At 43.8% G+C, this 27,966-nt stretch overlaps 1 protein-coding gene across 3 annotated transcripts in view; it reads right to left on the minus strand.

Moving 5' to 3' along the window:
• The window catches only part of RCAN2 (regulator of calcineurin 2), a 233,701-nt gene that overhangs the window by 175,090 nt on the left and 30,645 nt on the right, over positions 1-27,966 (minus strand). The gene's annotated exons all lie outside the window — the stretch shown is intronic.

Raw genomic sequence — 27,966 nt, forward strand, 5'->3', positions numbered from 1 at the left:
CAGTTCTGGAGTGTCCGGGGCAGAGCAGGGGAGCATGACTAGGAGAAGCAGCAGTGGCTATTAGAAGTGGCAAGACCCAGCAAGTTCACATTTTCCCCTTGATCTCTGAGTTACAATTTCCCACCCAGCCCTGCTGCTGGGCAAGAATCCAGTCCATGCTGTGGGCAAAAACATCTTCCACCTGACCAGGATTGGAGCTGGGAGGCCAGGGGCTCTGGCCCTGCTGTCAGGGGCCAGACTTGGGACCTGGGAAAGTTCCATAAACTCTCTGAGCCTTGCTTCCCTAAAAGAATCAAATGCACTCAAACAAAAATGCACATAGGAAAGTGCTTTGATGAGTTATATACCACAACCACACTACTAATGCTTAGCATTTCTTGAGTTCCAGGAAACATTCTCAATGGTTTACATGCAGTAACTAATCTATTGAAATCTGCACCATTGTCTATGAGGTTGGTACCAGTATTACCCCCATTTTGCAGAGGGGAAAACTGAGGAACTAAGCAAGTAACTTTTACAGGAAAATGGCAGGACTAGGATTCAAACTCACCAGAGTCCACTCTCCTATAGCACAGACATGAAATAAAGATCCAAATCAGTCCAAGTCTATCTTTAAGGAAGTACAGTCTATTTCATCACCACCTGAATTCTGTTCGGGTAACTCTAATAGTTCATTGTTTATCCACAGTGAGGATGGACACACACATACATACATATACACACACCCCCTTCTGCCTGCGATAATTACTGTAAGTAATTTATGAACCCTGGATCCTAAAAAATCAGTACTATCTTGGCCATTCCATGGTCTGTAGACTCCCTTCCCTCACAGCCCCCAATACGAAGCTTCGCAGTATGAATCTCATCTAGCTGGATTCCATCACTCTACCATTTCATCACCCCTTACATTCAAAATCTACCCAACTGCAGCCAGTTAAAGAGTCTTCCCACTTTTTGATACTGGAATTGGTACATAATTCAATAGATTTTGTCGGCCTTCCCACATACTTCAAGGACAGTCAGTATATACCTTTTTCTTTCGTATCTATTTTCAAGCCTATCATACTGTTCTGTTCAAAGAGCAATAATTAAAGGCCTGGAAGGCGAAATAATTTGCCCCTGGGCACCCAGGTGAGGCTGCCTGGCACTTACGAGGTGGCTGCCAGACCGTCTTCAGGAAGCTCCACTTCCCCCATCCCAGCAAAGCAGAGCCGCAGGGTCAAGGACGGAAAGGAGCAGCACAAAGTGTCACTCTGCCCCCATCAAGTTCAGTTAAGACACAAATTCCGGATCCCCAGACAAATGCGGGTTTCTACCCATATCTCCCTTGAATTCTGAGTGTAGCATTATGATGAGGTTGTTTCTTTGTTTTTGTTTTTCCTAGAAACAAAGCCCCAGTGGGATCCTGATAAACAGTATTTGGGGGCAACATGAAAGAGGAATTACATCTAAACTCATAGGCCTGGCTGGGAACAGGAGCCAAAACTCAAAGAATTTCAAGTAAGAACTCAAAACTCAGATCACTACCTGTGGAAATTAAAAATGTTATCCTATATATATATTAACAGAACCATTCTTGTATTCTGTCTCAAAACTCCAGTAAATGAAGTCTTTTCTGTATTTAAGTCAATAAAGTATTTATTTTAGACAAAAATATGGTACATATTTTAAGTTTTGTTTTATTCTATAATTAATGCAAAATATATGCATATTTTTAATTAGAAGGAAAAAAACCTCAATGAAATAACTCATGTATTTACCTTCCTTCATATTCATTTCTACTGCTGCTTCAGATATTTTAGTGTACTATGCATAATAACTATCATTTATCATTATTATAGTACTAGTTATTTTAAGAGTAAATACAATTACTGAGAACATTAAGGTAGTTTTACAATTGACCTATTAAAAAATTTTATTTATTAGATGGAGGTACTGGGGATTGAACTAAGCATGCGCTCTGCCACTGAGCTATACCCTCCCCCTACAGTTGACCATTGAACAACACTGGGGTTAGGGGCCCCATCTGACTACGCAGTAGAAAATTCAAGTATGACTTTACAGTTGGCCTTCCTTATACAGGTTCCGCAACTTCAGTTTCAATCAACTGCAGATCCTTTAGTACTGTAGTACGTATTTATTGAAAAACATCTGCATGTAAGTGGACCTGTGCAGTTCAAACCCGTGTTGTTCAAGGGTCCACTGTATTTTCATCAACAGATTATATGAAAGTCTTCTGATAATAAAGTTATCCAGCAGCATGAAATAAAGATACTAAGTGTCAATTCTGATTTTATTTTTAATCCTGCCCCTCTTATTTAACATTTTTTAATCAAAATGGATCCCATAATGTTCTTAAATGGGTCTGAGAATGTTTCAATTATTCTTTTTCCAAAGAGAATTAAAATCCATTGCTGAACAAATTAATACCCCAAATATTAAGCCTCACTCAGGACTCATTTTAATCTACTCAAATAGCCTTAACTTCTGTTCTAAGCTGTAACAATGCGATTACCTTCATGAGACTTTATTTTAAGCTCATTACTTTCAGTAAAGATTTAAAAGGTGAACGCATTTTTGGCAAACAACCTATTCTACTTACGTGGAGAAATGTTTTAGAAGTCAGAGCTCTGAACAAAGAAACCCTGGTTTCTCTTCCCAGTTCCATTACTGACTCACCTCACAATTTAGAGAAATCAGTTGACTCCATTTATCTTTATAAAACAGGAGCAAGAACCTCTATCTGCCTCCCTCGAAGGAGTAGGAAGAGACAGGGGAATGAAATAGGAATTTTTTAAAAGTGATCAAAATTAGCATTAACCATTTATAAAAGGATATGTACCAGTGAATATTATAAAAGCACATCATTGCGATCATCTCAGAGCAAGACTGTTACGCTTTGGCACTACCACTAACCTTCAGTAAACTCAAGTAAACAGAAAGAAAGAAAGGGAAACACTGAAGATTAAAAGAACTCCCTCATAAGGAAGGGTCAAGGCTCTTCAGCCCCAAATAACTGGTTTATCTATTAAAGTTAATTTCAAAACTCTTATTAATTGCTGTGAAATAGCTTTGAGGCTACAATTGCCCACATAGCATAAGAAGATTTATGCTGTCATTATTCTAAATTGGAGGCTGGCCATCCAGAAGAGAACAGCTGCTTTCAGCTCTACACACAACCCTTCCGGGAGGGCTCCCCAAACTCCCCCGAGACCTGTGAACCCAGCATCCTTCCTTGGCAGCACTCAGGAGGACCCAGCACAGCCCTGTCACAACCCATCTCTACACCACGATCACTGTGTCTCCAACCAGACTGGTATTTCCTGCGAACAGAGACTGAGCTGCCTTCATCCTGCCATCTTCAGCCTGGTACATCTAGAAAGTCCGCAAGGTGATCTTGGACTGAATTAATGAATTCTGTAAAAAGGAGTCACTACCAGGAGACAACAGACCAGCAGATGCATTATAGTGGCCAACTTAAAACATGTACACTGAAAATAACGTTATTTATCTCAAATGTGTATGCTAATAATAAAAACTAACTCACTCATTTCAAATGTAATTTTAAAAATGAAAGAAAACAAGAAATCATTCAAAGCATTCCTCCAGCTAAAATTAAAAATCTGTGGAGTGTAATTAAGGTAACATTTATGCTTTCTGATTATATGGGTTCACTGAAGAAAAAAACTAGAAAAATCAGAAAAGTATTTAAAAAAAAAAAAGGGAAGAAAAGTAAACCATAATCCTACTATCCAGAAAACTCTGCTAACAGGTTGGTATATTTAGTTCTAGCATTTTGGGTGCTTTTTTTATGTATAATTTTGAAACAAACTTGAGATCTTGCAGTTCTGTATCTCACATTTTTCACAAAACATTGATACAGCCATGAGCAGTCCCTGCATCATTACATAATCTTTGAAAACATTAATTTTAATAGCCACGCAGCATCCCACTGTATAGATCTGTCATAATTTATTTAAGCATTCTTCTGTTGTTTGACATTTAGAAAGCATAAGTTTCCATCATTACGCGCATCTGGAAAAGAAAAACCACCATCCACTTTTAAAATGTGAAGTCTCCCCTGGGAGAACCTCACAACTTCTTCAGATGCAGAGACATTTTTATGAAATACTGGGAAGAGCCCCAAGGGTCTACTTGGGTTCTAGTCCTGCTGTAAGCTGCATGCCTTCTGGGCCGTGGTTTTCATGTCAGCAAAATGGAGCAACACTGTGGCCTTGTCTACCGCAAATATCAAGTGAGAGGAGGCAAGTGAAAGTCTTTTGAAGCTTCCAAAACAACGCGTGAATTAAAGCTATTTATCACTGTGTACAGGCTTGTCTGGAGCAGAGGAACCTAGCACCACAGAGGTGGCCACCGTCTACTGCTGGCGAGGGTGTAAACAAGTTTCAAACTTCAGTGAGAGTCCATAAGCTTAAGCTCATGTCATTACAACGAGAAACAGGCAGGGATGCCCCTTGACTATTTGGTGTGGGTCTGGTTGGACGGTGACGAGAAGGGAAAGATATTTGTAAGGCAAAAGACAGCAATTAAAATTAAAAAAAAAAACAAAAAAAAAAAATCCTGCCCCTCCTCCAAACACCACCAAAAGCAAAATCACTGTTTATTTAGATACTACCAAGTAGGTGACAATGAGCATACAAATGATTTTTGACTCATTTTAATGGAAAAGGAAGCCTGGAAAGAGGAAGATTTCCAATTATTTCATTACTTTGCTATATGATATAAAAATGATCTCATCCAAGATCCTCAGATAACCCGACAGCACTTATTAAATAAAGATTAAAGGACCTAAATGAAGACAGTACGGTTCCTAGTATGTAGACCAAGCACTTGTCACTTACAGATGCCTGTTCAGCAACAAAGCAGCAGCAACTGAGTAAACGCGGCATAAATACGCCAGTAAACTCCCTTTCTCCCAATAAACTTAGATGATCCAGACATTCCTGGGTTTCTACACAAGGAATTAATCTTTCCAAAACTCCCACTTTTCATTCCTAACATTAAAAAATATATATATATATACAGCACTATTAAGTCCAGGGGAAGGGAACTCAAAGAGACATCTGATTGTGTTGGATATCATTACTGTCACAGTGTTATCCACAGGCAGGAGATAAGGGTTTCTGAACCGCAGTATCCTAAAAAAAAAAATCCCACCTTTCTAGGAATAGGGGTACATCTCATGAGAAGGGGGAGCCATGTATTTTGCCCACAGGTGTTTTGATCTGGGAAGTTTTAAACTGTACCAGGAAGGAAGGGGAAGTCATAGATAAGCCCACGGAAGGCGAGGAGAGCCATGGCAAGAAAAATTAAATTACAAGCATCCATGGAGATGATCATACTAGCTTCACTCTCAAGTAAAATCACCCAGTTAATAGTGTGATGGGTGACCTATAAAAAAAAAAAAAAGACTAATGCCACCAAATCTGAGGGCCACCCAGGACAGAAAAACTGGAATTTTTCCTAAGGAAACTATCCAGTCTCATCGAGGGGTCAAAAGTCCTGTCGTCTAAGAACCAGGGGCCTGGGAAGCACAGGCAAGGGCAGTTTCACAGCTGCCCCCACATTCTGAAAGGGGAAACGTCATTTTTTGGTGTATGGCACTAAGAGAGTAGAAGATGAACCTGAGGAAAAGAATCCAATTTAAGGAAAGGAGCCGTGGATCTTGGAACAATTCAAGTTAAAACAGAAATGTCTTCCCTCATGTCTAAGTGAGCAACTTGTCGCAGGGACGGCCAATGAGGAAGCTCCACAGAGCAGGTGGTGCCTACCTGGGGGGGGGGGGTCACAGAGGGAATGCAAGGACCAGAGAGACGGCTGGCTGGCCGACGTTTCCCTTTAAGGTTCCTTCTCACCTTGATGTTTGTCTCTTTCCATGATTAGAAAATTCACAAGAAAAGAGACATCTGTTTCTCTCTGGGCTTAAAGGTGCCCAAGAAAGGGGAATGTATGACCTTTAACCAAAGCTCTCTCCAGTGCTGAAAGCTTTACTTGATGCTCATAATAAACCTGCCTATATTTTTTGTTTTCCAGGTTATTCAAACTAGAAAGCAAGAATTTTTAAAAAATAGGAAATTATTTATAAAAGAAGAAAAATGAGCAAGACATACCCAAAAAGCAACTTAAGTTTGAGTTCATTTTTCCTTGGACAAAAGAATATTAAAGATTCGACTCGTCTGCTTTTTAAATGAAGAAAGGACTGTAAAACTTTTTGCAAGGAGGGCAATAAATAGAAAAAAAAAACGTTCCTTGATTCCATGGTATAGCCAGCGGAGGAGGATAAATAAGGAAATAGGATACATGGAAATGATTAATGAATAATTCATTCTGACTTTAAATTCAGTTTTGACTGCAAAACAAATAAATTGATTACAGGAGATTTGTTAGTCTGGAAGAAGTTAGAGATGACCATGTCAGCTTGAATATTAATGACCAAGCCCAAGAACGTAATGTTGCATTAATAAGCAGTAGAAAGAAATGCCTGCAGCTATTTTTAAGTTGAACAGAAGGTTAAATAAATCCAATTTATTTTTTTTTAAAGAATAGGAACCTTAGCTTAAAGTTTTGCAGCGTTTCAAATCCCTTCAGCTCTAAAATTAAGTGATTCTTTAATGATACCTGGGACAAAATGAGCTAATTAGAAACAAATTTTGTATGAATAACAATCATTCTACAATTAAATCTTATCATCGGCTTTCACTTTTGGTCTGGTCTTATGGGCGGGGTCCTTCTGATGCCTCGCTAGACCTTCTCAGAGATGAGCCAGGTCTTTGGCTCACTGTGTCCACCTTACTGGGAGATGGAAGTGTAATATTAGCGACCACAAACCATCCCAGCCATCCTGGGATACAAAGCAGAGACATGATATTCTTAGGCTGTGCTCCAGAGAAGCCCATTAGAGCTCCTTCTGAAATATAATGGAACCTATTTAATTCAGCCACAGAATTTTCACACCTGCCGAGCTGTGTGAACCTCGTGCTATTCTTGGTACCATTTGGGATCATTCTTGAAAGAACCAGGAACATGTGGTGTTCACCTCGTGGTTTTCAAAAGGAATTATCCACATTCCTCGCTCGTGGCTTCCTTCAGGACACCTTCCGGGACCACTCTTCCATCTGAAGCTCCCACGGGACAATAATTCAATTAATTCAACTCCCCGAGGAAGCAGCTTCTTATAAATTTTTAAGAAGTTGGGAAAAAAAAATACACAAGTTGTCATCATCTCCTACTGCACTGGATTCTACAGCAGTGCTGGGACTACAAACCTGCCCGGAAAAACATCTTTACAGCTGTAGGGTCTTAATGCCCATGGTCTCCTGAGAGGATTTGTACATCTTATGTGTTCTTGCGATGGAGAAAATAAAAAGGGAAGGAAGACCCTCAAACTTCCGCAGGGTCAGCTGGAACAAGCAGTGTGGACATGGTATTCCATTTCTCCACCCTAACTGACATCATCCAGAAAAACGTGTCCTAAACAGACTTGCTGCAGGAGAGGAGGCTCAGAGAGAGGAAACATCATCTTTATGAAGGGCAGGAGGGTGAAAGGTTGTTCTTAAAGACCGGAAAATCTGATTCTACAAAGAATAACCTACATTCAACCAGCGCTTTAGGAAACAAAACAAGCAAGCGACATCGGAGCACTCATCCAAAGGGGAAGCGCTTGGGTCACTGTATTAGTCAAGGTCCCAGCAGGAAACAGATGGCAGGCCCCAGTCGGGTTTACAAAGGTGTGGGCGGCTGGAGGGAAACCACAGAAACTAATGCAAAACCCTGGGCGAGCAATATCCCTCGGGCCTGTGCATGACAAAGGTTGCCTGGCCGTCAGGTCAACAGCCACTGCAGCCAACTGTGCACCCTGAGGGAACTTGGGATGGAGAAGAGCAGGACACTGGCCCTAGAGAGCTAAGGTGCACATCAGAGGAATGACTTCAACGAGCCCAGACTCATGCATCTTCCCATACATAGAAAAGCACTTAATTCCTTAACTTGAGATGTCTGATTTTCTTTAATTACCAGTAATCTTTTGATGTTCCCACCACTGGTTTTTGTTGCTAAACTCCTATATATCCTGGCTCCTCCCTTACGTCTTTGGAGCAGTCCCTCAGCACTGCGAGGCTGTCTTCCAGGTTTAAGACCTCAGAAAGTCCATCGAATAAAACATAATTCTCAACTTTTAGGGTGTGCTTTTTTTCCCCCCTCAGTTGACAGCCTGAAGAGGTAAGAAGAAGGGAGGGGGGAGGGGTCACCAGAACTGGAGGCAGAGGGTTGAGAGGAGAGGGCCGCCTGGCACAGGGGGATTTGGTTGAGGGATACAGCCAGTCCTCAGCGCCACCACAAAGAGGATGCCAGGAGAATCAATATCCCCCCTACCCCGACCCAAGCCCTCCTTCTCTGATCTGCTGGCACCTCACATTGTCCAAACCCAACTGGAAAGCAGAGGGCAGGGGAGCTGTGGCGTGGAGTACACGGGTCAGCCCCTGGGGCACCGCACAGAACCGAAGAGGATGGAAGAGAGGCTCTCTGGGATTGAGTGAAGAAATCAAGCGCAGTCTTTGTAATTGGGTGGTCTAGAAATCTGGCAGGCTAATTTCAGCAGAACTCAATCTGAAAATGGGTAATATAGTCACAGATTCACCATTTCTGACAGCATTTTTCTTAAGAACAAAAAGACGAAAGGGGAATGAGCATCTCCGTTTTGGTACTGACGCGAGCATCTCCGTTTTGGTACTGACGCCCGCATCTCTGCGCAATGGGTATTCTTGCGCCCAGGAAGCAGGCGGAAGACCACTCTCTCGTCGTGGCTGTAAGAAGTTTAAAGAAAGCCCCAAGCGTCAGAAGGAGCCAAGCAATTATATGCAAAATAACTTTTCACCGGAGGATGACACTTCTAAAGTGAACAGCAAAGCAGGTGAGGGTTGCTATGGTAGCCAAAGCAAGGTTTATCATCATCTTTCACCTTCTGCTTTCAGATGAGACCTAGGGGGCTGGGGCGGAGAAGCAGGGAGCTAAGAGAGGCCGTACCGTTGGGGAAAATCCAGCCACGAAGGGTCTGAGTGACTCCAACCTTCTAGTAAGAAAGGAAAGCCAGACTGGAAGGCTGCCTGGGGAGGGGTGGAGTGTGGAGAGCTGCTCAGAACTCCCTAGGATGCAGAGAAGGCAGGTTACACTCCTTCTAATAAGATGAGCAGATAACCATCAGCTTGAGTGTTGGGTCTTTTTTAATGTAAATGGAAAGGAATGAGGAAGACAAAGATAAACATCTGTCTCAGTGCACAGTAGCCCCTATGCAGCTTTTTCTTCTCAAATACAGCTAAATGTTCATGCCACTTTCACATGGAAAGTCTCCCATAACTCCCTAAGGTCTAGCAAATTCGATAAAAAGAGTTCTTCCACCCAGCAAACCCGGACACCCACGAGAAGGTGACGGCCTTCCTGCCCAGATGTATCTCCTCTCGGGTGAGTATGAGAAAAGAACCACAGACCCCAGCATCAGGCTCCAGTTCTGTCAGTAACGACAACAATAATAGCAGTAGCAACAGGGGAAGGGTGTAGCTCAGTGGCAGAGTACGTGCCTAGTGTGAACAAGGTCCTGGGTTCAGTCCCCGGTACCTCCATCAAAATAAATAAATAAACCTAATAAGCTACCCCTCAACCCCCTCCCCCACCAAAAAAAAAAAAAAAAAAAAAAAAAACAACCCAGCAGTAGCAGTGAGTACTGAGAGCTTCCTTTGTGCTGAGGGCTTTATCTGTATTAACGTGTAGATAGCTGTGAGACCCTGACCCACTGACTCCAGCTTTTCTCACCTCGGAGCCTTTGTGCGGATCCCCAGCCCCAGCTACTGACATCCTAAAAGCCACACCTGGGGCCACTGTCTTCAGACCCCACTGTGAGCCCCACCAGCCCAAGATGAGATGACCTCCACCATCCTGTGTTTGTACCTCTCACAACACATACTTTGTGGTTCCTCTCCTTGTACTTTCCTGATTCTCACTGAGACAGGAGGGACAGGGAGGGCTAGGAACGGACATTCAAGGAATGACACAGCAACTAACACCAAGATGATGGAAGATTTGGCTCCCAGCAGGCCTTGTGGCCCAAGATGGCTGGAGATCTGATTTCCGGAAGACCCTGAGCTTCATAATATGCTCAATGTAATATATTAGCATCCTGAGTGGCACTCCTGCAGGCGCCAGGACAGTTCAGAGGCTGACAATAAAGGGTCAAAAAGTGGGCGGTGGCCCAATTCCTGGGAATCCCCGCCCATTCCCCCCCAAAATAATTAGAATAATCCTCCCACTAATTAGCATATAAAGTTGCCGAGCCCATAAAAGCCCCCAACACCTCGTGGCTGCTCTCCCTTCTGAGAGAGACAGGACCGCAATCTGTCTATGGAGTATGTACCTACTTTTACTTTAAACTGAGTACCCGACCCCCACACCTTGTGGCTTTTCTCTTGCCTTCTGAAACAGCCTGCACTGTCTACGGAATATGTATCTTTCTAAATAAATCTACTTTTACTCAAACTGTGGCTCGCTCTTGAATTCTTTCCTGCATGGAGGCAAAGACCCACACTTGGTGGGGCATGTCCCAGGGGCTCAACCGAGACCTGGGACATGGCCATCCTCTCGCCCCAGATTTTTCCTGTAACATCATCTTCCACTCCAGGTTGAGGGAGGGGGCTGTGTCTTCTCCACATGCATGACCCCTGATGCTGCTAAATAAGACCTTCCTCCTAGAAGGTAACCTCTGACATTTCTTGAATCGAATGGAATTCAAGTTCTGCATTGGACTCTCAGCTCCCCAGCACACACGCTGACCATGGGCAAGTTACTTAACTTCTCTGGGTTCAGTGTCCTCACCGCTAAAGTAAGGATAACAGGAGTACATATATCTTAGGGTGCTGTTTTTAATTTAAGAGCTAACACAATAAGGCATCAAGAACCATCAGGCACACAGCAAGTGCTCAATAAATGTTAGCTACTATTAGTACTGCACATCCTAGTTCATGACGTAGGATCTCTTCCTCTCTTTCCTAGAGTCATCAGTCTTCTCACACATTGAGAGGCAGAGAAAAAATAAAGTGGGAAGTAAAGCAATATGTGGGCTTTGGCGTTAAGTCTGCTGGGTCCGAATCCTTGGACTGCCACTTCCTGGCTGTGTGACCTCTGACATTTTACTGAACATCTCTGGGCAGTGTGTGCAACATGGGGGCTGTCATGGTACTGACTTCACAGAGCTGTCGTATAGATTAAAGGAACTCTGAAGCCAGACAGACCCAGGTTCTAATCCCAACAATCCGGTCCCAGTGCTGGCTGACCTTGGTAATCCTCAACCATTTTCCTTGGTGATTTTAGGCATGTTAGTTTTGCTCTCTAAGCCTCGGTTTCCAGAGCTATAAATCAGGATGATGGAGAGGCCCACAAGCGATCGGCCTGGGCACGGGTAAATCCGTCCACAGTCTCGCAGCTGTGATCACTCAGGAGATGGCAGCACTTGCTGACCACTGGCTGGCACTTGTTAATCTCACGGTCATCGGACCTTTATCTCTTTATCTGTTCTCAGATAATTGTTTACTTTCCAAGACAGGTATATTTTGTGTTAGGTCCAGGGTTCGACGTAACTTCGGGACCATGAATAAAAACTTGTCCTTCAGGTTCTCAGCCCGTGAACTTGGCTTCCGAATACATGTTCCCTGCTGGAGACCTAAGTTTTACTTGCGATTTGCTTTCCTTTCAGAACCATTTTCTGACTTGGATAAAAATGCCATCAGTGTTTTACCAGAGGTTCCGGGGTCCTTCTCAGGAAGGTCCTCCCCCCACCACTGCTCCCACAACACCAGCAAAGCACCCTCCACTCTGGGAGGGCCGCCCAGCGTCTCTTCTCTGTCTCCTGTCTGCATGTGTGTTGTTCTTGACAACACTTGGCAAAGCAAACCCATTCATTGACGTTTTCACATCTCCTCCCCTACAGGGAGCATTCTTGCTTCTCCCTGTAACGGCCTGTGCCCAGCTCGGCTCCTAGTCCACGGCATTGGCAAGACAAATGCAGTGTGACATCACTAGCCTCTCCCGGCGCCACTGCGATCCTCTCTCACTCCTTCTCTCTCTCTCTCTGTGTGTCTCTGTTCCTTTCTTTCTCCCATAATGTCGCAGAGCCTTGCTCATCTTTGACCATCACTTTCTCAACTGAGTGACTTCCTGAGTCTCAGACCTCCAGTGTCTCCTGCTTGTTAAATCCAGAAGGACGCATGTTCCCACCCTCCTGTAGCGATCATTGCTGGTGCCACTCACCAGTTCACTCTTGACCTGAAAGCAAGTCACTGACCTGTCGGCTTCAGGTCACTTAAATCCTTTCCTTCTTTTTAAATCCTTTGGTTAAAGATGTTTTTCTCTCTCTCCCTCTCTCCTTCCCTCCCTCCCTCTTTCCTTTTCCCTCTCTCCTTCCTTCTTTCAAGCTGACAGTCACAGTTATCTGTTAGGTTCCTGAAGGAGCAAACGCTGACTGGGCTTGTGCACTGCAAACCAGAGCATACCTCCCCCTCTCTAGATGGAGCTGCCTGCCTGCAACCCATCTGATCAAGGCCCAAGCAGGCCAGTTGTCAGAAAGTCACAATTCAGGACGATCTGTAATTAGTTCCTCATGTCTGGTGCCACAGGTTGTTTACAAGAAAGAGCTGACCCAGATTCTAGCTTCAAAAGAGACAAGTTGAAACCTTTATTGAGGTCCTTCCTGGTCTGCTGCAACTGGGACTAGTTGCTCTTAGGGGTCAACTCACTTCACCTCTCGCCCTTCCAACAACTGATCGGGGCCAGGCTCATGAGCAGAGAACCTGTTGCTGGGACGAAGGTTTCTGGGGAAGACCCACAGAGGGCTGAGGGGGAGAGCCTGAGCCAGTGGGGGAAACAAGTAGGAACAGCCAAGTGAGTTTAATCGCTAAGACACCTTTTAAGAACTGGTGACGACCGTTCCTGGCCTTCACGCTGCCTTACTCCAAAGACCACGCTTGAAATGAAGTGGGAGGAGGATGTACGGGTACCAGCCTTCTACTCGACCGAAAGAGCAGATGGAAACACCTGGAACTTTAACGAACTGAAACCGTCACAGCGGACGCCACGGTAACCAGGGTGGCGGCTTCACCACCGCGGCCGGCGGGCTCCTGACAGGCTCAGCTGGAACAGTGTGAGGGGCCTGCCCGGCGTCTTCCCTGCACGACGCTGGGAGCTCCTTACACCAGAGGAGAAAACAAGGGTCCCTTCACCTTCCCGCTCTCCTAACCGATCCCAGCACCATTCCACATGCTTAACTGGAAAATCAGCCCACAAAATGGAAGCTCCCTGTTAAGAGGTCAAAGGCCAGTGTTCACCCCTGGATTCCTGAAGCCTGATCCAGGACCAGGCACGGCGCAGTACGAAGGAGGAGAAACAGTATTTCAGGCGAGCTTGTCTTTTCAAGAGACTATTGCTATTGGTCTGGATACAGCTTGTGCACGGTTCCACCTTTCAGATGACGGTGTCTGTCTCATAGCAGATGCTCGAAAATACTTGTTATGTAAATCTAGACAATTCTCTTTTTTCCTTCCCTCCACCAGCTCACTTACTATCTCATCTTCTGCATTTTCTCCATTTCTTAATTTCCTTTTCCTGCTTCCAAACAGAATCTTTTTTTAAGGTTTCTTTTTTTTATATTTTATTCATTAAATTATTTTCTTTTGATGGGGGTAGGGGAGGTAATCAGGTTTATTTATTTTTGGAGGAGGTACTGGGGATTGAACCCAGGACCTCATGCATGCTAAGCAGGCGCTCTACCACTTGAGCTACACCCTCCCCCTCCAAACAGAATCTTAATGGTCCTGTCCCTTATAATGTACAGGTACCTCAAATACTAAATGTGAAACATTAGAGAATGTAATAGGTGTGTGGGTATTTAAAAGGGACCAGGGAAGTGCATAATACAAGGAGAAAAGGAGGCAAGTCTAACTGATCACATCAACACGTCGCCGCGGGAAGGGCGACGTTTGCTTGCAACACACACAGCTCAGGCTTTGCTCCCTCCCTCCCGGGGTTGCCACCCCTGTGTACCAGTCAGTACAGACATCCTTCAGAGTACCTACCAGTCTATTAAAATCTGTGTAGTATGACTGCAGTACAGGGCATTTGTTATTTTATATAGCAATGTCAGGAATGTGTCTGTGATTTTCAAAAAAAGAAGGAAAGGCTGAGTGATGGAGATATGCGGGGGGCAGCACAGAGAGGACTTACCACATAGAGACAGGCAGGAGAAGAGCACGACACTGGCTGAAGGAAGTACATGGGAAGGAGGGGTAAGAAATGAGTTCAGAGGGAAAGCAGGAGGCGGGGACACAGGGCGCCTTGCAGGCTATGGAGAAGCCTTCCCTTTCTACTCTGAGATGGTAAAGCCACTGGTGGATTCTGAATGGAGGAGTTTCACCAACTGACTTCGGTTTTAAAATAATCTTCTCTGGCTGTTATTTTGGGGAAGAGACCAAGGACAGACGGAGGGGACCAACTAGGAAGCTACTGGCAGTAATTTGGGCAGGAGATGATGGTGACAGAGACCAGAGAGGGGGCAGCTGGAACAGGGAGAGGCAACCGGATTCTGGGTATTTTTAATGTACTAGTAGCCTCTGCTGACGGACTGGATACAGAGGAGGGGACGATTTCAAGGATAATACCTTGAACTGTAAGGTTCTAGCCTGAGTACCTAGAAGCTGGAAGTTGCCATTTTGGAGAAGACTATGGGAAGGGCAGGTCTGGAGAGAGAAAATCAAAAGTTCAGTTTAGGACACGTTCAGTTGAAGATTCCTATGATTCATCCTAGGTGATGAGCAGGTGGTGCTATGGGTCCAGAGTTCAGGGGAGGGAGGACGTCACAAATGATACTTAAAGTTGCGGGACTGGAGGTGGGTGTTTAGTGAGAGAAGAGGTCCAAGGTCTGAGCCCAGGACCATACCAGCATTCCAGAGGAATAGCCAAGGTAGCATCTCACGGGCGTGTTGTAAGGATTCAATGAGATCATACATGGAAAGCACTTTAAGCAGTACTGGGAACCTTCACCCACAATCAACAACCATGTACACACACTTTTTACCCTCTACTAGCCCCTTCCTCCACGAGAGCCCCCATCTGACATCCCAGGCACCTGGACCTGGAGGAGTTCTTCATTGTTCAGGACGGAGGCGGATAGAGAGAAGAAAACCTTACCCTCCCCATGAAGGCTACGGATGGCAGAGCTCTCTTACTTACTTTCCAACCTGGAACTCTGAAGATTTTCCTACAGTAGCATAAACAATTTCTAAGATCTCTCAAACCAGAAATCCAGTGCTTTATCTCAAGTACATCATGCATATAATAGCCTTTTCGGTTAGCCTGGGAACCCGGCCATAATTTACGATGTTTCCTGAGAAAATACCTTCCAAATTCCAAATAAGTCAATAGAAACCTACATTTTAAAAGCGGCAGATTGCCTCCTTACATAAAAGCACAAATATAAATTTCAAAGATGGATGTATCAGGACTTCCTTTAACAGCAATGTTCTGTAACGTACAGCTAGCTAGATGGTAGGTGTCCAACCGAGACCCACCAAGTCCAATCAAGTCCAGTGATGGCCCCTTTGCACCTCCCATGTCAGTTTCATCCTTGTCACATCTCTCTGGAACCCTTCCCACCTCACTTCCCACTGCTCAGCCAGGCAACAAATCGGTGATTGAAATTTTTTAACTCCGAGATAAGCTCCCCATCAAGCTTTATTTCTCCATCATAGTCCTTGTCTCTCTGTACGGTAATTGTGTAAATGCCTTCTTCCCCATTAACTCTGCAAACGCTGGGCCGTATCTATCTTGATCACATTTCTATCTCCAGAGCCCAGCATAGTACCTGGTACCTAGTGGAGACTCACTACAACTTCTAGAAGGAATGGGGAAATCAAAAATCAAGCTTGGTCCCAGCCCACTCCATGACATCCAATTCTCCTGGAAGGAGGAAAGAACACAGGACTGATCCAAATGGGGCAAACCAGTCCACCTGAGAAGGAGGGCACAGGAGCACTGGGCTTCTTCTGAATTAGTGAGAGATGGGACCGACCCCCAGAGCAGAGCTACTCGGAGTGGCTCGTGGGAGCTGGAGAGAAGGAAAGCCTCCACAGGGCTGCCCCAGAGCCGCCTGAGAGCGCCAAGCTGCAGCCTCAACTCTCCCGATTTCCAGATGGCCTCGCTGTTTTGCTTAAATGACCAATGTAGTTTCCCAGACTCCACCACCCCAAATTCTTCGGAGTCATGTTCAAGGGCAGTTTGATTAGTTATCTGCACGTCTGTTTCTATAAATCCTCCTTAAAATGTATAGATACACTTACGCGTTCTGTTCATCTGCAAATTTATAAAACATATCCGTGCTCGCCTCTCTTTTCTTTCGCCCTATACGATGTCTTAGGTAGAACGTTTGATTGTCCATGATGATCGATCATGACCCCACTTTAGAGCTCCTCAACAGCAGGGTTTTGCTTGGGGTATTTTTAACTGAAGTATAGTTGATTTCCAATGTTGTGTTAGTTTCAGGTGCACAGATTGTGATTCAGTTTTATATATATATATACTGTTCCAGATTCTTGTCCATTATAGGTTATTACAATATATTGAATATAGTTCCCTGTGCTCTACAGTAGGACCCTGTTGTTTGTTTTATACACAGTCGTGTATATTTGTTGATCCCAAACTCCTAATTTATCCCTGCCCTGCTTTACCCCTATGGTAACCATAATTTATTTTCTATGTCTGTGAGAATAGCAAGGATTATATTACACACACACACCCCTCTGTCTCAATACCCAGCATACAGGCACTCAATAAATGTCTAATGAACTGAATTGTCCAACTGGCTGCCTGGGTTTTTTTTTTTTTCTTCTCTTCATTCTTTTTAATAATAAACTCTGATTTCTAAATCACCAATTAAATCTCAGGATTCTAATGGGCTGAACTCTGCCAGGCCACAGCTAGGCTCTGAATGCTGGTAACAGGAGGACATAAAGTCCATCGGGGACAGGGCCAGCCCAGGAGATGCCCGGCCAGCCGACAGCCTCAGAAGTATTTTCACAGATGAAACCACCCGCTGTTATCCAGAACTGACTTGGAATTTTTCTAACCTGATAATTGTCATATCAATCACCGAAATATTTTTATGGTGGATAATGAAAGACGACTGGTTCCCATTTCAGGTCTGAATCCCTTACTTTGAAGATCCATGAGGATTAAACCATTTTCTTCTGTAATTTCATTCCTAAAGGGCACTCTTTACATAACTCATCATAAAAAGAGTAGGGGTGGATTGACGAAACAGATAATATTTTCACATTTGAGCATTATATATAAGCTTGTATAGTCCTCCTTAAAATTATGTATTGAGAATCTGCTCTGTGCAAACTACGGAGATGCCTCTTAGATGACTGATTCCGAGTTGGACAGAAAGACCCACTTCTGAGCAGGTAGCTGAGGAAGGGCACTGTGATCACACAGGGACACACAGGCCGGTGATGGAAGGAGCTGGGAGGTGAGAGTCAGAAAAGGTGCGCAGGCAGTGCTGGGGCTGGGGGAGGAAGGGCTCCAGCTGGAGGGGAATCAGGAGACCACCGGGAGCAGGCAGAACCGAAGAACAGACAGGAGGCAGCAGGCATTCAGAGGAAGGGCGGGAGGGCAGGGATTCCAGGCCCGAGGTCTCATCACCAACAAGGCGCTCGGACACGGTGGACACACTGGGGACTCACAGAGCCTGGTCCAGCCACCACAGACTGAGGCTCCCGGAGGTGCAAGGTCCTCAGGCTCTTGCTCCCTACTTTGCCCAGATTATGTGCTCAGTAATTACTGATGGAGTGGTCACGGCAGGCCTCTGTGCCACTGGAGGCATGGAAGTATTAAAGAGGAAGAAGGCAAAAGGTGGCTTTGGCTACAGCAAATGCTTGGAAGCATCTCCACGCTCATAGAATCATCCCCATCCCCCTCTCCAGCTCCAGAACTTAATGATACACGGGCTCTGTGGGTTTCTGATAGCTTATTTACCAGACATAACAAGTCAAAAACGGTAAAGCAGGGGCAAAAAGTCTGAGCATTAGTTGATCCCTTTTTAGTATAAAATTATTGGTATAAGCCCTTGAAGGCTCCATTCATAAAAACGATGAAATTGAGTCCGTAACATTTTTGTGTGATGCACAGAGAAGCTAGTATCAAATAGTGTTAAAACCATGTATATGCATGACTGGGACGTTGTGCTGTACACCAGAAACTGACCCATAGTAACTGACCGTACTTCAATTTAAAAAAAAAGAACAACAACAAAACAAGAAGAATGAGAAAACCATGATATAATAAAAATACCTAAAACTGGAAAAAAAAAAAAAACCACCAGGTAACTGCTGCCTTGGTTCGAATTCCAGCCGTGCTGTTTATCAGCTGTGTGACCTTGGGCAAGTCATTTAACCACTCTGTGCCTCTGTTTCCCCAGCTGTCCAGTGTAGATGGGACTACTGTGCCGGTCAAATGGCATGTTACGTGTAAAAGTCTTAAAAGAACACCTTGCACGTAGTAAGAGCTAAGATAAGTGTTACTTATTAATACAGATATTATCTACCAGATGAAAAGAGATTTATCAGATAACACACTCAGAATCATGGCCAAACATAAAAATAAAGTTAATGAGTCCTGTAAAATCAGTGTTCTCCTTTCCTCCCCAAGGTCAGTTGAAGGCTTGGCTGGGATTCAGGATCCATCCACCTTGCCATCCTCGGGATGGAAGGACCCTTTCAGCAAGCAGCACAGTTAAAAACAACCTTGGAGAAAGGAAGGCCACAGTTCTCACATTCAAATGGCTGACTTTAAGCACACGGAAATGTTTCATAAGCTTTTGGTTCGAGCTCTTCCTATGCTGTCCTGAAAAGCTACTGAACAACTCTCTCCTTAAAGATGACGAGAGAAGGCATTTCCATAGCCCCTGCCTAAGAAGAGCCCTGCATTTAAAGATGAGCATGAAAAAAGAATAACCACCAGCGGTCATTCTCATTAGTGAATGAGATGCTATATAGTATCTAAGGGTATCTGTAGCAAAGACTAGAATATACAAAGGATGAAAGAGCTGGCAGGAAGGAACATTGGTGACCACTTCACCCACCCCCTTAATGATGTAAACTGGAAGCCAAGGTCAAAGGAAATCAGGGAAGGCTCCATCTCTCGTGGGGAAATCACAGCCACCCTGACTCCCCTCTGCACACTGCGGTGTTCTCTCTGCACCATTCAGGTCGACAGGGAACAATAACAGTGATGGTGTTAAAAATAACAACAAACACTAACTGGGCACTTTGATGTGTTAGAACTTTTGTACATATTATACTAAAATAGGGAAACTTTATTAATATTTTAAATAAGAGGAGGACAGTGAATTGGACACAGAAAAAAAAAAGCCCCCTCTTTTAAAGGCTACCTGAGGGTGGCACTGCTCTTAAGTAGCCTTTACCTTCCTGCTTCCCAGACCTTAGCCCATGAGCCGCACTGCACGCCCACATGCTATAAAATGATCCTCTCCTCTCTCTGCATCAAAACTCACTGTCCTCTGTTCCAATGCTCCAAAATCTTACCAGGAATTTGTCAGGAGCAATACTAAAACACTGTCATGTGTTACTTCCTCTCTGAGTGTCTGCACGTAACAGGGCTTTCCTTTTCTTTACCCAAAAGAGTAACTGATGTAGTCCTTTTGGACAGACCCAGCGATCTTTCAAACCAGAAGCCTTTTAAATCCCATTACGTACTCATTATCTTTTCTGTTCATGTGCGTCTTATACTACTTCCCAGCCCGATTCACAAATCTTCAAGGTGGTGATGAGAAAATGATTATAAACCATAGGTGATGGGCAGACATAACCGTCAGTCATCAGGGTCAGGACAAGGAGGGACAAAGAATCTAAGGGCACCTTGATTGACAGGGCCCATCTCAGGAGAACCACAATGATGCAGAGTTTCTCCCAAGGTCAGGCCAGACAGAACCTTCCCAGACACCACGGACAGGTTGAAAGGAAGTGTCAGTGCCTCATCCCTGAAGAAAGACTCGGGCAGACCAGACCCCGGCTGGGTGGAGAAGCATGTCTTGAGGGGAAAATTTTCATCAGGCAGCGCAGAGGAATTCACTTTGCTCAGATTTGAAAAATGTATGGCCTTTTTTTTTTTTAGGAAAAAAAAAAATCACCCTGTGTCCCCCCAATTTTGACTTAAATGGTTTTCATTATAATGATACTTAAAAACGTGCAAACATAAAGCTCAGTGCTTATAGTTCCAACTCCCCTAAAACCATCAAACTGCAACTAAGTGGTCTGACCAAATACAAGTGAAACTTAAAAACCAATCCAATTTAAACTAACGACATGGACTTAATATTCAGATGGTGATGTTTTGCTAAACATAATCCTCCACTCTCACCATGACTCTGGTACTGAAAACGGCAAGGCAGGTGTCTGGAGTACAGACTGCTCCTTCCACCCACCTTGCAGAACGCACCTCCTCCCCCAGGTCTTCATCCACAGCAAAATTAAACACGACTGGACCATCACTTGGCCTTCACTTATGGCAAATTACATAATATGTCCACCAGTTCGTTCCCATAAGCCCACAGCCACTGAAGGAGTATTGGCACCAACTTGAGTGTAAACAAAAACCCCACAAACTCATGTGCCAGAATGATGTGGCAATAATATCCCTTATAAGACGGTCATCTGGTTGATCCAGAATGCACTAATATTATTTCAGATGATCACTGAAAAGAAGCCCACAGAACTTAAACATGACCATACAGCAGCCCCATGCCCCTTCCCTCCAAATGCCTCTAGGAACCCCACTTGGACAAGGAGGGGTAGGGGGGAGAGGTGAAGAGACAACTGGGGAGTCCTGGAAGACCTCAGGTGAGTTACTCAACTTCCCTGACCTAGATAAAAGAGGGATAAAACTGGAACTTACCTCCCAGGGCTGCTGGGAGGACTGTGCGTGATAACACATGGAAGGCACTTAGCCCAGTGCCTGCCGCTTAATAGGTGCTCAATAAATAGCCACAATGATTCCAGCTCAGTTGCTTACGTCCAAGCTCCGCAAAAAGAGGGAAGCACGCACTTTCGTACCAAAATCAAAGCATTTCAAAAAAATCTGAGTTTGGGTCAGAAGCCTTTAAAAGGTCTGCCTGTGGGAAGTTCAGACACTGCCGCCAATCACACGGGGGCTTTGGTCTAGAATACAGATGTGGCACCAGATCCTAATCTGAGAAGAAGAGGCTTTTTGACACACAAAGTAAAACAGTTCTTATTCTGGTGATTATGTCTAGCATTTCTAGAACATCCTGTATCTGTAAATTGTATGCAACTGCCTGCTAGTTTGGTATTTATTGTAAGGAAATTTGATTTATTTATAAACACCTTGGCAGCTCATTATTTATTAGAATAGGAAGCTGAAGAAGTACTATCCGGGCTCCAGCAGTCACGGCTCAATTATTACTATTGGTCTCCTCGGGTTCTCTAATAAGTAGCCATAAAAAGTCAATTTGCAATTAGAAAAAGAAATGCGTATATTTGGCAGCATTTACATTGACATAATTGACAGACAGGACTGACAAACTCTACAATGTAGGAAGAATAAGCTCGTCATGGGTATTAGCATTTTATCTTAAAAATAAAACCATTACCAATGCTAGGATGAGGAAAGAGTACAGGATTGGTGTGTTTCAGGTAAGACTAGGATCCTGGAAAGGCTGCATACAAACATCTTAATAATAAAAAAAAAAAAAACCCAAAGCAACAAGAGACATCATTTCATTGATGCTTTGGGAAATCACTAAGAGGACTGGCCTGATCAAAAAGGGGATAATTAAAACTGAATAAAAATCATCTGGCCAAGAAAACCATTATCTCAGAGATGATCTCTCATCAAATTAAACTATGAACCATTTCTACAAGACGCCCTTAAGTCTGGATGACTGCTAGGTTTTTTTTTTTTTTTTTTTAATGGAGGTACTGGGGATCGAACCTAGGACCTTGTACATGCTAAGCATGTGCTCTACCACTGAGCTATACCCATCCCTCTCCTTTTTTTCTTTTAGTATTAAAAAAACGATCCTTCAGCTAAGTGTTTCTGGTCTCCTGTCTGAATATCGCTCCTCTCTTTTGCAGGAGGAAGAATAGCTATACCTTTATGTTTGTTTTTCCATTATTTTGGAAGGAAGAAGTATTATTTTAGCTTTTCAAAGCCTTAGGATCACTGAGATGAGAGTGTCTGGCAAAAAGAGTGGGGACAGATCCTGAACGCAAAGTCCCTGAACAGATTCAGAGCAAGGATGCTACCATGATCTGGAATCAGTCCTCTGGAAATGGAATAATTCAAGAGAGCTCACGGCTGATGGGGGATAAAGCAGGAAGGCTGCTGTCATGATCAGTTAGAAAATCCACCACATCAGTCTCCCTGGATATACTGAAAACAGCCCCCAAACACCAGTTAGGTAAATGTCTCGAACATTTATTACTCTTTGGATTTTCTTTCCTGTAAGATATGCCCTTGAAATTTACACTGCCGTAAAAAGAAAAAAAAAAAAAAAAAAAAAAAAAAAAAAAAAAAAAAAAGAAGAAGAACAACCCCAGGGTTGGTTTTCATGGATATCCATTAAAGTATTTCTAATTCTGTTCGGATAAAATAACCTTCTCATAGTATCACACCTTGGCTTGAATTGTAAGACAATAGCCACGTGGGGCCGTGAGGTGTAATAGTTGATCTCGGAGGAAAAGGTTAAATTAAAGGTGAGAAGAAAGACCGAAATCCTGGTTTATGCTTGGTCCTTCTCACCCAAGACAAAGCCTTTGTGATAAGTAGAGTTAAACGTGAGATTTTAAAAGCAATTTGAAAGAATAAAACTAGAAGACTCACTAGGAACCAGTACCTGTGGAGAGCCCCACACCTGGAGATCCTGAAAGGCCTTTCATGAATAATACAGGGCCCTTCCCAACCAGGATGATCCCTGTGGCCTCCGGGGAGCCATTCAGTTTAATAAAAATGAGCCTGAAGGAGCAGAGCACCGCAGGCAAAGCTGCGCATCTGCCTTCTCCCACGGGGCCACCGCGGCCGGTCCCCTGTCCCTCGTAAGCTATTAATGATTTCACTAGCACATAGCTGAGCCTCCCTAGGGCCAACCTAAATGTCCTGATGTCCTCGGTTTCCACCTTAATGGAAAGCCTCCAAGTGGTTATGGGCTTGAATCAAAGTAATTGGTACCTAAGGAAGCCGAGGCGGGTGTTCAGGTTTATCATTTATCTCATGCCCACGCGGTACAACCTTCCCAAATCAGTCTGCACATCTCTGAGGGCTGCGCAAACCTTCCCCACCTTCCGGAACGACACCAGAACTCTCAGTGTGGTTGTGAACCAGAATGACAAGGAAATCCCCTCTCTCCATCCGTGACATCTCAGAACCAAACCAAGGTCCAGGGTGTTAGCCAAGAATCCCCATGGATACACACTACTATGTATAAAACAGACCAACAACAAGGACCTACTGTATAGTGAACTATATTCAATTTCTTGTAACAACCTATAAAGGAAAAGATTCTGAAAAAATATATATATATGTATGCATAACTGAATCACCTTGCTGTACACCTGAAACTAACACAAAATTGTAAATCAACTCTGCTTCAATTAAAAAAACAGAATCTCCATGGAGTCTCTGTGAGCTGTGGCACTTGGACACAAGGTCAGAAGGGAGTCCTTGAAAATCTGACCAAGCAAATATTTCAATCCAAAGCTTCACCTAAATGTCACCTTGTCAATGCTGAAGTTTAATGGTAAACAAAAGCTGTGTGTGGAACAGAAATCACCACGAGATAGAAAAATAAGAAAATAAAGGAAACCGAATAAACACATTTATGATATGTCAGATGCTGAACATCCTCCTTGACCAAGATTTAACCTTTTCATAAATGGTTGGTTATACAACATAAAAGATCAAATGAAAATCATTAATGGCCACAGCAGGAAAAAATTAACATATTCATGAATGAGTACCTTGCTTTCGCTTGTCAAGGCTGAGATTTTGCTGTTGAACAGATAAAATTTTGTTTGAACTACCATTAATTTATCTGAATTTACCATCCTCTATTTCAAAATTCATATGATGATACCTGTAATCAAATAAATAATTTCTTTCTGGACGAATGATTACATCTCAAAAGAACAGTATAAACTGGCCTTTGATTTGTTCTGGCCAAATGCCATTACTTTATCTTTAATAGCTACAGAAGTCAAAGTAAAAAATAAATTATATTAATTGAGCCTGTCTTTCAGATAACTTTCTGGGGGAAAATAATTCAGATTGGCCTTTTACCTCAATAAATTGGTCAATATGATCAACATAGTTGTTGGTAGCCTACTGGTAAATGCAGAGGCTGTTGGGGGAAAGACTAATTTGATGAGTCATCAAATTAAAATTCTAGAATAATGACCGCTTTAGTGAATTTTAAGAAGATTCCAACTGATTTTTCTAGGGATTTATTCAAAATAGCTTACTCTGCATTGTATGTCACTTCATGAAAGGTGAAAAAGACACACCTGTCTGGAGTTTGCTTGAAATTCCCTGCCAGCAGTGGAAGCAGAACCAGTCAAAACCAACAAAAGCGGATGCAAATAAGCATGCATGCTTGCTCTTAAGTTTTCAGGATTTGAAAGGCGAACTGAACCAGTTCTCAGTTTTCATTCTATGTAGTTTAATTCACACTCATTCATATGCCAGGCCCCTGGTAACACACTCACCAGGAAAGAAGCTAATTCACTCAAGCCAACTCTCCCACTGACACTCAAGCAGGTTAAATCTACCAGATCCCCACCCACCCACCCTCAACTCCCACAGAGGAAGCCCCACCTCCTAGTAGCACTCGTGAAGCAGCGGGGGGCATCTTTGGAAAGCACTAATGCCAGCCAGCCCTTATCTTCACCAGAAAGAGTGCTTACACGCAGGGCCAGGGTGAGAACTGAATTCTCATGCACTGGTTGTGGGAATGTTAATCAGTACAACCTCCTAGAAAGACAATTAAAAATGACGTCAAAAGACAAGAAAAGCCCAAAGGAGGTCCACCTATTTGAGCCAATAATCCTATTTCTAACAATCCATGCTGAGAAAATGGTCCAAAATATAGAAGAAAAAAATGATGATCAAAGAGGTTCATCAGAGTATTATTTGTGATAATCTGGGTAAGTGGGAACCATCTAAATGTTACAAGGGAGATGGTGGATGAATTCGGTAACATCATTCGTGGGAATGCCGGGAGGCTACTGAAAACAATGTTCATAAGGATTGTTGACTTTCCGTGAAAAGTTATTTAAATAATGTCTGATGAAGTGCACAGGATGCAAAACTCTATGAAGCTATTCAATACTCAATGTAATTATCCTCTGCTCATGGTAATATGCGTGATTTTAATTTTCTCTCTTTATACTGTTCTGTGTCTTCCAAAAATTTTATAGAAAGCACGTATACCTAAGAAAAAGAAAACATTAGAAAAAAATCAGGGCAGAGAGTTCCTAGTTTTTCTGTGGACAGACCGCAGCTAACACTAGGCAACATTTCTAGCCTTCTTGAGTAGATTCCACGTCCTACCTGTCGCTCACACTTGATGTGAACCCTGGTGATGACTTCCCTGACCTTGTCTTCGACTTTCAGCCTTCCCTGTTTATACTCAAACAGCCCTTTGGCAGTTACCTCTTCCCTATAAACCATGCTCTCCACCCTCCTTCGTTGCCTAGTTCCTCGGCCTGCTCCATCCCCATCGGGTCCAGCCTGGTTGAGTCTGGATACTGACAACAAGCCAGTTATCCTTGAAAGAAACAGGCATCATAACACAAACTACCAAGGAACAGGACAAAGAAATAGTTTTCTTAATGCACTCTATAAAAGCACTTCATGTACAGTGAAGCTCCCTCCCTTCACAGACCTGGTGCTACACCAGGCTCAACTGTATCTGATCTCTCGGGAGGTCCCTCCTGTGACAGTCATCCCTCACATCTGTGCAGAGCATCCTATTTCTCAGTGCACCTTCAAAGACATCTCACCCTCATGACTCTTTAAGGTGGAGCAATTGAGTGTTCTTTTCCTGATTATACCAGTAAGAAAATTGCAACTCAGAGGCTGAGCACAGAGTGGCTCAACGCCCCCTGATCCTCGAGCAGTGCTCCTCTGTAAAGAGTGATGATAATACCCCCAGAGGTGGGGGGTTGTTGTAAGGATTAAATGAGATAACAGATGCAGCCTGCTCAGCACCGTGTCTGGAACCCTGGGCGGCATTCAGCACCTGCCAGTTCCTGTGGCTGCTGGGTCAAGTGGGAAGTTCAAGGTCACATAGCTGGGAAGTGACAGCGCCAGGATGGCAGCCGGGCGGCTTCGTGCCAAGTCCACACTTTTTCTACTTTATTCCCAACACTGTAAGAGGACAACTGACGCACAGCCCATGCCCTCAAAAGAACTTAAAAGTAGGAGGCATATCTCAATCACACGAGACAATAAAGCAGCTATTCCCATAAAGAACTAAGGCAACAGTAATAAAAACTAGCACAGAGCTCTCAAATGACACGATTCTTCCGTCCAGTATCTTCTTGCGCATACATTCCAAAGTGCGGAAACCCTATGTCTCCTGCGTTCAAGTGGGCTGTTATGGGGAAATCAAATAGGCAAATAAGGTCCTTCCCAACCTGATTACAGCAAATACTTTCTGTGGGCATTGTGAACTGCAGGAAGTTTGAGGTGTTTTTGGAGACCTGTCTTTACTGTCTCGAAAGTACCATTCACAGTGACATATGTTTTTTCAAAGGGACTTAAAAACAGCTTTAATTGAGTTTGAAGCTGCTTCCATCTTTTCAAAAAAAAAAATCCTCAGCTCGACTAGTTGACCTACAACGTGACACCTGGCAGTTGGTAACACACGAGAAAAGACACAAGACAGTGAATCTTTTACAGGCAAAGGCAGAAGGTTCTTCCTGAGGTCAGAGGCACAGCTCAGACCCAAACACGCACAGAGCAGGAAGCTGCTCAGCCTCCCGCGCATTTGGGTCTGTAATCATGGAGTCAAACAGTCAGCAATACTATTTCTTCATAGCAATCTTGGCCTGTGTCTAAGCTGACAGAAGAATTTGAAGCTTGGTGTTGTGGAATGTGGACACCTCTTTATATCTAAGAGGGTAAGTTATAAATGAATACTTGAGATTCACATTTTTTAAAGTGTTTAATGCGCTGTGTGTTTTCAAATTCCCAGTAAGATCAGTGAGGAGTGGCCCGTGGCAAAACTGTGAAGTGGGAGGAGCTTCACTTCGGAAACACTCTCCCTCCCTTTTCTGCATGTGTGTTACCCTGGGGGTGAGGGGTGCGGACCCCCACCCACGGAGCGTCTTCAATGAAGGAGACTCTGTGTGTGCAATGCCTGCTGTATGTCATCTGTTCTACTCCTTACAACAAACAGCCTCACATCACAGATGTTCATCACCCCAATTATTCAGAGATGAGGAAACTCAGTCTTACAGAGTTTAAGTGACGCATCTAAAACAAAGAAACTGGCCAGTGACTATGGGATTCCTCCACTTTAGTGCTCCTCCGGGTCCCCCCCCAACCTGAACTGGTTTTTCTCCAACCTCAGGCACCCCCATCAGCGCCGGCACTGCGGACTAGCTCCCATCAAGCTGTTAGGGACAGGCCATCGTTAGAGTTAATCCTGTTGGAAGCATTCCTACTCTGAAAGGGACTAGGCAGGACTCATTTTAACCTAAATCTACGGCTCTAGTAGGACACTTTGAGACAGGATGGCAGGACTCCAGAAAACCGAGACTCTTCTGAGATCATCTAGTCAAACTCCTCTCCCATGAATATACGATTTCAAATTACTAA

The sequence above is a fragment of the Camelus bactrianus genome, chromosome 20 (genome assembly GCF_048773025.1).
Source record: "Camelus bactrianus isolate YW-2024 breed Bactrian camel chromosome 20, ASM4877302v1, whole genome shotgun sequence".
Classification (NCBI taxonomy): Eukaryota; Metazoa; Chordata; class Mammalia; order Artiodactyla; family Camelidae; genus Camelus; species Camelus bactrianus.